The sequence below is a fragment of the Mytilus galloprovincialis genome, chromosome 9 (assembly GCF_965363235.1).
Source record: "Mytilus galloprovincialis chromosome 9, xbMytGall1.hap1.1, whole genome shotgun sequence".
NCBI lineage: Eukaryota > Metazoa > Mollusca > Bivalvia > Mytilida > Mytilidae > Mytilus > Mytilus galloprovincialis.
This window is the reverse complement of record NC_134846.1, coordinates 78,113,658-78,123,561: the sequence shown is the minus strand read 5'-3', so window position 1 is coordinate 78,123,561 and position 9,904 is coordinate 78,113,658. Positions and strand designations below refer to the sequence as shown.

Below are 9,904 nucleotides of genomic sequence, written 5' to 3'. Positions count from 1 at the left end.
TTAAAACTTAGTACATATGTTCCCTATGATATGATCTTTCTAATAGTAATGCCTAATTATATTTTTTACCAATTTTCACGGTCCATTGACCATGGAAAATGATAGTGCGAGTGGGGCATCAGTGTACTTTGGACACATTTTTGTTTTGTTACAAAACGCGGAGCCCTCTTTTGGACCTTTCAAAGCTATCTATGTCTTGTTGTAAGTATGGATCACAAACAGAGCCAACATACTCTAGTGATAGTTTTACTAGGGACGTATATGCTTGCTCTTAAATTGATGTGTTCAGGTTTCCTCCTTAGAAAGCCTTATTTCGCAGAAAGTTAAACATAAAAATAGTGATATGGAGGCGGCGTGAGCAGACTTCTTTAAAGCTTAATAACTTATAAGGTGGAAGACCTATATACTTCATACGTTGATTATATATGCCTCATGGTACGAAGTTGCCATCAGTTACATGTCCATTGTCCTTGACCTCATTTTCATGGTTCAGTGACTTCTTGAAAAAAGTGGTTATTTCTTTTTAAAATGCATTTCTCTCTTATAATGAGTAGCATGATAAATATATTTGGTATGTGCGTACTTTGCAAGATCATCATGCCCGTCAGACAGTTTTCACCTCACCTCCACCTCATGGATCAGTAAGCAAGGTTAAGTCCATATGTTAGATACTATAAGCCATAGGTCTAGCATATTCCGTGTATCATGTATGGAATGATTCTAAGGTATTTCAAAGGGAGAAAAGTTTAACGGCTGATACTAGTAGCGGTAACAGGATGGACATGAACCTCCCGTACGCTGATTGAATTTAATTTGTAGATAATATGTTACGTATACAATGATAAAGAAGCTACGATTTTTCTTTAGAGTAATAATAAACGTTCTTAAAAAGTCTCTTTTGCAGATATCAAGGCGATCAGAAAATCGGGAAAAAAAATATTTGAATGGTCTTTTTCTGATACCGTACGCACACAAATACCCCCCCCCCCCCAAAATCGGCCTTAAAATAGATGTTAGGTGTGTTTATTATTAATGTTCTGAATCACAAATCCTACAAGCTTTCATTTAAAACCATTGCAACTGAAATTTCCATTGGAAATTAAAAAAAAAATTAGCATGGGTGTACTGAAAATTCGACATTTTTGGGAAATGACCGATATATATACAACCCAACAATGGTAGATCTGTAAATTTGCCTTTGGAAATTCTTGGTTCTCCTGTCGCCGGGATTCGAACCCATGCTACTGAGATTTTTTTTCCAAAATCGCCTGCACTGTAACCGGCGCGCTGGACATAAACATATAAGGTTTTGATTGGATAACAACACAGAGATGTCAGTATATATTCAGGAAACTGCCCGGGGTATATACGACGTTTTTATCCCCAATTGTAGTCAAAAGTTATCACACTGTCAGAGGCTCACAGAGGGAAAATAATGACGTGCTTCAGTAAATAATAGATGTTTGATACAAAATCACGCAATTAACGCTTTTAATACTTAAATTTAATGTTGAAATTGTTCTTATGAATTATTATATACACGATAAAATTATGTTCACAGCAAATTAGAAAATCCTTCACGTATGCCGAACATATCAGGTTGGGTTTTTCAACTTATATTTATGTGTTGTAATCAAATACCTGCACTGGAAAATAACATTAAGTCAGGGGTAATCCGTAATATATGTGTAATTCAGGTCTCAGAAAGGGTATATACTGTGACTTTCCCGGCTAAGGACTTAAATTCCCTTCGCCTTCGGCTCAGGGGATATAAACTGTTAGCCGGGAATGTTACAGTATATACCCTGTCTAAGACCTGAATAACATATAATATTTGCAAATTTTGTTCTTCCCAAGTTTGACCCATCATCATAGTTGAAATATATTTTGGGAAGCTATTGTCACCACTTGGCGTCCGTCGATTATGACCAACAAGCGACAACATGGACACATCTACTTAAAATAAACCGCATGAGCGAAGTAACAAGTTTTTGACTCGCCTGCTATGAAAGTCGTAGAAAGCCAGACATACTTTAACCTATAATGGTTTACTTTTTAAATTGCTATTTGGATGGAGAGTTGTCTCATTGGCACTCACACCACATCTTCCTATATCTATATATGAATTGCAATTCCTGCGACAGCGGCGTAAATATTTTTTTGTGATTCGGTCTGTTTCTCGGTAACTGCAAGTGATAGGCCAATGGTATTTGGTCTATGGAACACTTCGCAGGTTTGTTTAGGTCAGTCTGACACCTGTCATTGACCTCATTCATTTTCATGACCCATTGACCGACCAGGTTGAAAATTTTTATGTTTTTTTATTCAATGTAACTATGAGTGGTAAATGAATGTATTGATCTATCGAATCGGCTGAAGATGCACATGTCACCTGACCGTAACCTTATTTTCATGGTCCACCAACTATGTTAACAACCTGTTAAAGTCTGTTTCAGTAACTAAATGGTAGGTCAATGATATTTGGTCAATGGATTCATCCAGGGGTGTACTGCTACTTGCCGTCTGAAACCTCTCATCTGACACTGGTCTTCAAGTTCACAGCCCATTGGTTACGTTAAACTTTTTATGATTTGTATGCCCCAAATCACATAGGTCAAGGAGGCATATAGTATTGCCCTTGTCTGGTCGTCCATACATCCGACCCTATCTTAGACTAGTAAAGTTATGCCTTTCATGTTGTTTCACATATACTTTATATGGGATAGCAATGATATTTGGTCAGTAGATAGACCTTGGGTAGTTCACCAAACAAAAAGATCACTTTGATCTACATTTTACACATGAGTGACTCGGTAAAATTTTTGCGTTTTTTTTAATTTCTCAGATACTAGAATTTATATTACCTGTCCCAAGTCAGGAGCCTGTTGTTCAGGGGTCAGACCACAATTCACATCCCTATCTATTCTACCGATTTTTTTAATTTTCACAGATTTATTACGATTTTTTTCTAAACTTTCTAACACCCGCTGCATTTTTTCGCCTGTCCCAAGTCAGGAGCCTCTGGCCTTTGTTAGTCTTATATCATTTTAATTTTAGTTTCTTGTGTAGAAATTGGAAATTACGGTATGGCGTTTATTATCACTGAACTAGTATATATTTGTTTAGGGGTCAGCTGAAGGACGCCTTCAGATGCGGGAATTTCTTGCTACATTGAAGACCTGTGGTGACCTTCTGCTGTTGTTTTTTCTATGGTCGGATTGTTGTCTCTTTGACACATTCCCCATTCCATACTCAATTTTATATCTTAAATTGTACATGAATCACCTTTCTACATATAAATTTTCAACCCATGTTTTAAGTCTACTACGAAAGAATTGCTTTCTGGAAGACAATAACTACTGAAATAACCCCTTGTTTTCTGGAAATCTTAAATAAGTTTACTGTGTAGAATGCATATACTGATATATATTTTTTTATTTTCATTTGTTACCTATTCTGACATCGGACTTCTTTTGAACTTAGTTTTACTATGCGTGTTGTTGTGTGTTTTTTCTCTCCATACGCTAGTAGTATTAGATGGTGGGGGTTGGGATTTCAAAATACACGTTCAACCCCTGCGGCATTGTTGCGCCAGTCCCAGGTCGAGAGCCTCTAGCCTTTGTTAGTCTTGCATGATTATCAATGTTAGTTTCTTGTGTATATTTCGGAGTTTACTAGTATGACGCACAGGGACTCGGTTAGCAGATTAAAATTTTGTAAATCAATGTTTTTAATTAATTTTCTTATTATTTCCTGTCTATTTGCATTACTATATTAACGTATTTGACGTTGCCATCACTAGGTTTTTTCAGTATATGGATATGGATAGTAAACTGCACATTGCCAGAAAACAAAGAAATAGTGATGGCAACGCTAAATACGTTAATATAGTTCTATCCATATCCATATACTGAAAAAAATCTAGGTTTTTTTCAGTATATGGATGTGGATAGTAAACTGCACATTGCCAGAAAACAAAGAAATAGTGATGGCAACGTTAAATACGTTCATATAGTAATGCATATGAAATAGACAGGAAATAATAACAAAAGTAATTAAAAACATTGATTTACAAAATTTTAATCTGCTAACCGAGTCCCTGTGGTATGACGTCCATTATCACTGAGCTGGTAGACAATTTTGTTAAGGGACCGATAAAGCACGCCTCTAGGTGAGGGAGTTTTTCGGTGCATTTATGACCCGACAATTATTCGTTCAAAGTTCATATTTAGGATTTTGTATATTTTTATAATATTTGCTTTTTTATCAATTATTCCGAGTCCTCATTGCGTTTTAATAATTTATCAGTTTATTGTATTCTACGCTATTCAAAAGTTACTTGTATTTTACACTTAACTATAATCCTTTCATTTAGATTAATTATCAAAGATTTATATCTGTCTTTAAGATAAAAGGTTTTGTAACAAAGAACATAGATAATTTGACACTAAGTGATAACTGCCGAAAGCCATTCTTGACAAACTTATACGAAGCATGTTTTTAATCCTTATTCCCGCTTTCGGCAAAACGCGAATTAATATTATTTATTAAAAGATATTTGATTGGTTCCTTTTCCGTATGTCAATCAGTCTTTTGTATTTCTATTTTGTATTTATTTTTATGTTGTTATTCAGTTATGTTTTGATATTTGAATTATATGGATGTGAAATAAATATGTAAACTTTCAAGCGACTTGGACTTTATCTAAACTACCGCTAGTTTCCCCCGAAACTAAGGAATATGAGAGAGGTGACCAACAACCTGGTCATACATTTAAGACCCATTGGTAGCCTTATAAATACATATAAAAGGTACCAGGCTTATTATTAGAATTACGCCAGACGCACATTTCGACTGTAAAAGACTCATGAGTGGCGACCGAATCGAAAAACAGAAAGGCAAAATATAGTACAAGTATAACGTGTTGATCGTCGGGAGTTACAGCTGAGCGGTGAAGCTCGTAATGTGACCTTTAATTGCTTACTTAAACTACACTGTGACGTAGGTGGAGAGTTGTCTCATTGGCACTCATACCAAATTATCTTCATTTTCTTTGTTCAGTGGACCGTGAAATTGGGGTCAAAACTCTTATTTTGTATTAAAATTAGAAAGATCATATTATAAGGAACATGTGTACTAAGTTTCAAGTTGATTGGACTTCAACTTTATCAAAAACTACCTTGACCAAAAACTATACCCTGAAGTGGGACGAACAGACGGACGGACGGACGTACAGACCAGAAAACATAAAGCCCCTCTAGTATCGTAGGTGGGTCATAACTTTGAATCCTTCAAATAATTGAATTTGCCTCATTTATCTTTTGGTCAACACAGAACGAAACATGAACTATCTAGAGACTGAAAACAGTATTGTAGTATTGTATTATTTTTTGGTTTTAAAAGCACTATATTGATTTTACTGAGTATACGTCTGATTTTCAATGCTTATTTCAAAATTTTACATGTTGAAACAGAACGAATATCAATATCATCATGTGGGCTACTCGGTCATGGTGTTCACATTCACATTGTATCAGCTATATATCTTCATGAAATAAATCCCTCAGGATTTTGTACAGTGCAATTGCTGTATCAAGGCTGGTTGGTAATGAAAGAGCGTTTTCCTTCATGTAAATTCCACATAGATCCCATATGTCTTCATCACAAACTTGATCTTGACGAAAGATGCATTCAGTTTTACAGACATCGATTTTATCTTGATCCACTTCGATTCTGTAACTTCGAGTTTCATATGAAGTCGGAATCATATACATGACCATAGGTCTGCCATGTGGACAATTCTGGTTTTTTGTAGGGCGAATCTGATGTATATTCCAGGTTGTCATCACGTCATTCAATTCGTTCTAAAATAAAAATGAAAGACATTCAATAAAACAGATGATATCTCTGCTAATTTGTCAAAATCAACAATGTGAATCTGATTTAAATTTCGATTTCTTACAACACTCAAATTCAAAGAATAATGGTACACGGACTTATATAAGCTGCAAACAAGCAGCTTAAGAACGTCGTCGTTCGACCTGTTACAAACTATGCATGCACTTGAAAAGTACAAGTAACTTAAGGAGCCGATTATTTTAACTCTGAGGGGAGGGGTATGTTTTTGCCGTCAAATATAATTAGACAATGAAAAAAGAAAAAAGAAATATTCTGAGTAAAAATAACGTCAAAATACATAAAAAATCGGTCACGCCGCGTAAAAAAATACTTCAAAAAAAAAGGGAAATGAACATGAACTGCCCCCGTTCAATCAAGTTAAATGGGTCTGGCCTTTATCCTTCATTAAAAAAATTCGACAGAAAATTACACGAGTTTAAATCCAATTTTTTAAACAAACAATAAAAAGCAGCACAAAAGTCCACTCTGGCTTATTGACAAGTTATGTTAAACATATCTGGACTATGTTGAGATATAAATTAAATATGTCGGAGTTATTTCGAATCTTGACTATTAACCCCGCATGCATGACAACGAGGTAGCAACACACATATACCTTCCCAACATATTACCCTTGTATATGAAACCAGACAGCCTGCTGATTTGGCATAGCCAGGAACAATATACACTGCTCGTAAAGCTGGTTACCCGTAGATTTCTTTATGCTAATATAACTTATAAGCCCATTTTCCGTCTGAAAAAGGCATGCTCATAAGGATTAGCTTTTAATGTACAATTAACGTATACTCATTAAGCGCACAGTACCTGGTACAAATGGAACGATGAGCACAGGGAAAATTCTAAGTTTGGATGTAACACACATTCTGATTATCTGAAAGTGGTTTTTTTACTATAAGTCATATACATAATTTTATAAACGTGAACATGACGTCATCAGCGGTTTTGTTCTCATTATTTGCTTCTTATCGAAACAGCATCTAACATGTGATAAGGTACTACGCGAGTTATTAGGATGGAGCACAATTTGTATGTTATTTCTAAACTATTTGGCAGAGAAAAAAAATAGAAGAGTAATTTCTTATATGAACGGGTTCAGTTAAGTCGGTTCACGTGATATGAAGTTTCAGTTTTAAAGACCATATTGATAAACTGTCAAAAATATTTAATTTATATACGCTCGCTTCGAAATAGTTGTTTTAAAAACGGTTCCACTACTCACCAAGACTCGCAAAATCTTACTGTTTCTAAAGTTTGTGCTAATGAATTATATATATACTTTGACAGTATGCGTATATTGGTTTATTATTATTATTATTATTATACCGAATAATTAAACTTCCAATCTCTTACATATTTGTAAGTCACTAAGATAAAATAGGAACTGTACTATTATTTTTCTTAATTGAAATTTTATGGATCTTGTACTGATATCCCTTATATAGTGCAATATAATGTATGCAATGTGGGCTTTGCTCATTGTTGAAGGCCGTATGATGACCTATAGTTGTTAATGGGTGTGTCATTTTGGACTCTTGAGGACAGTTGTCTCATTGGCAATCATACCACATCTTCTGTTTTATATACTTTGAGTCAACATATATCTGGAAAACCGAAGTTGTCAGCTGGTAACCTATTATCATTTCGCAACGATATTAAAATAGAATCGTTAGTAGAAAAAAATAGAGGTTCAGTTTTGTTAAAAATATGTAATTAGAGCAGTAACTTACCTGAAGCACAGACATGCAACAATACTGTATCAAATTCTTATCAAGAAGATCGCCATTATATAGACCATCATCTACCAAGACACCGAGCTTTTCAATCCAAACCTGACAGCACTGGCGTCTCAAAATGTACCAAAAACTCTCTATTCTTTGATTTCCTGTGCTTGGTCCGTAAATAAAACTTTCTTTTTCAGCTAGAAAGTTTTGAAACGCTGCTACATGACCATTTTCTGTTCCATGGTCTCCACGTACTCGAGAAGGACACCCTTTTATCTTGCTAACAGCCTCCATATAGTAGCCTGCAATAATTCTGGGATTACTACTGGTTGAATATGCATTTAGCCAAATAAGTTGTCTGGAGAATCCATCAAGGCAGCCATTTATGCAGAGACCATACCGTTTTAGTTTATCATACGAATCAAGATGCCACACGAAATCTGGGCCCCTTGCAAAATAATGTCTCCGTCTTAATCTTTTCTTTGAACGCATCTTAACGCCAACAGGATCAAGAAGCTTCATCATCATTTCAACTGTATCACGAGGAACATTTAGTCCATTCTGGGTGCACTGAAGGTGCATCCAGCGGTATCCGTAATCAGCACCACTCGAAATCTTGTCTTGTATGAAGAGCGCTGCTTCCAATACATCTGTCTTTGACTTGCGCCGCCTTAATCCGGCCCCCTTTAGTGTCCTCTTTAAGGTTCTCATACTAATGACAATCCCATGTTGTTCAGCGAGGAACTTTAAGATGTATTTGTACTCAAATCCCAAACGAAAATAGAATTTACAGATAGATGTTCTATCAATATCCATTTTAATCTGAAATAAAAAAAAATAGACAGAGATTAGCACTCAACCGTTAATAGTCCCGAGCAGCCAATAACCTATTCAAAACTGCATTAATTTTCATATTGGACCCCCGTTTTATTTTTACAGCTAATGCTTGTGTATGGGAAATATATGGTTTATGCTTAGCTGTTTAAGAATAGTGAAAATATCGACAAAGACAGTTTTAAATCTTTAAAAAAAATTATATTTGATACGTGTTTTAGCCGTTTTGTATCCAATTTGAAGTAAACAAAAATAAAATAACACATATACATTGTCTCATTTCTATTCACTATGTACTATATAGATGTAGGAAGATGTGGTGTGAGTGCCAATGAGACAACTCTCTATCCAAATAATATTTTTTTTTTAAAAGTAAACCATTATAGGTCAACGTACGGCCTTCAACATGGAGCCCTGGCTCACACCGAACAGCAAGCTATAAAGGGCCCCAAAATTACTAGTGTAAAACCATTCAAACGGGAAAACTTTTATTGAGTTCTTAGCTAAATTAAAATAATTAGCTAAACTATTCCGTAATAAAGGTTATTCTGGCATTTCTTAAAGAAATTTCTTAAATTAAACGGACGATAATGCTTTATATAAACCAGTCGCAACATTGCCCCCCCCCTCCCCGCGCCTGTACACCCAAAAAACTTCTTGGTCTTGTATTTTTCAAGTTTTGTGAGTTTCCTTATTGAATCCTGTTCCACTCCGTGTCCATCCTCTTTTCTAGAAATCCTGCTTGTGTCTACTGACCATTTTCATAAAATAATTTGGCTATTTACAATGAAAATTCTTAAAAACAAACCTTTCTTCTTTGTACTGTCTACCATTTCCGGAAGGCAATATACACGTGACAATGTCAAATCGAACGCGGTAACGAGAAAACCATCTCGTAATTACGACATAATTATGTTGTAATAACGACATAGCATGTCGTTATTTCGACATATTATGTCGTTATTACGACATGTTATGTCGTTATTTCGACATGTTATGTCGTAATTTCGACATATTATGTCGTAATTACGACATCATTATGTCGTTATTTCGACAAATTATGTCGTTTGAACAACATAGCGATGTCGAAATAACGACATATTATGTCGTTATTACGACATGTTATGTCGTTATTATGACATGTTATGTCGTAATTTCGACATAATATGTCGTAATTACGACATAATTATGTCGTTCTTTCGACAAATCATGTCGTTATTACGACTTAAAATTATGTTGTTATAACGACATACTATGTCATTTTAACGACATAGCGATGTCGTTATTACGACAAACTATGTCGTAATTACGACATCTTTTTTTTTTTTTGAATGGCCCTTATCGGCTTCCGTATTAAACATCAGTAAGTAAAATATATTGGGATGACAAAATATGAAAAACAAAGAAAGAATAATGAGTAAGATAAATAA

General features: G+C 35.0%; 1 long non-coding RNA gene across 1 annotated transcript; it reads right to left on the bottom strand.

The window, feature by feature from the left end:
* Positions 1 to 5,363: 5,363 nt before the first annotated feature.
* LOC143046032 (uncharacterized) lies at positions 5,364 to 9,136 on the bottom strand. Its single transcript, XR_012969060.1, has 2 exons — positions 7,647 to 9,136; positions 5,364 to 5,864 (listed from the first exon to the last, which is right to left on the bottom strand). It is a non-coding gene; the product is annotated as an uncharacterized LOC143046032 (long non-coding RNA).
* Between the last annotated feature and the right edge of the window lie 768 nt (positions 9,137 to 9,904).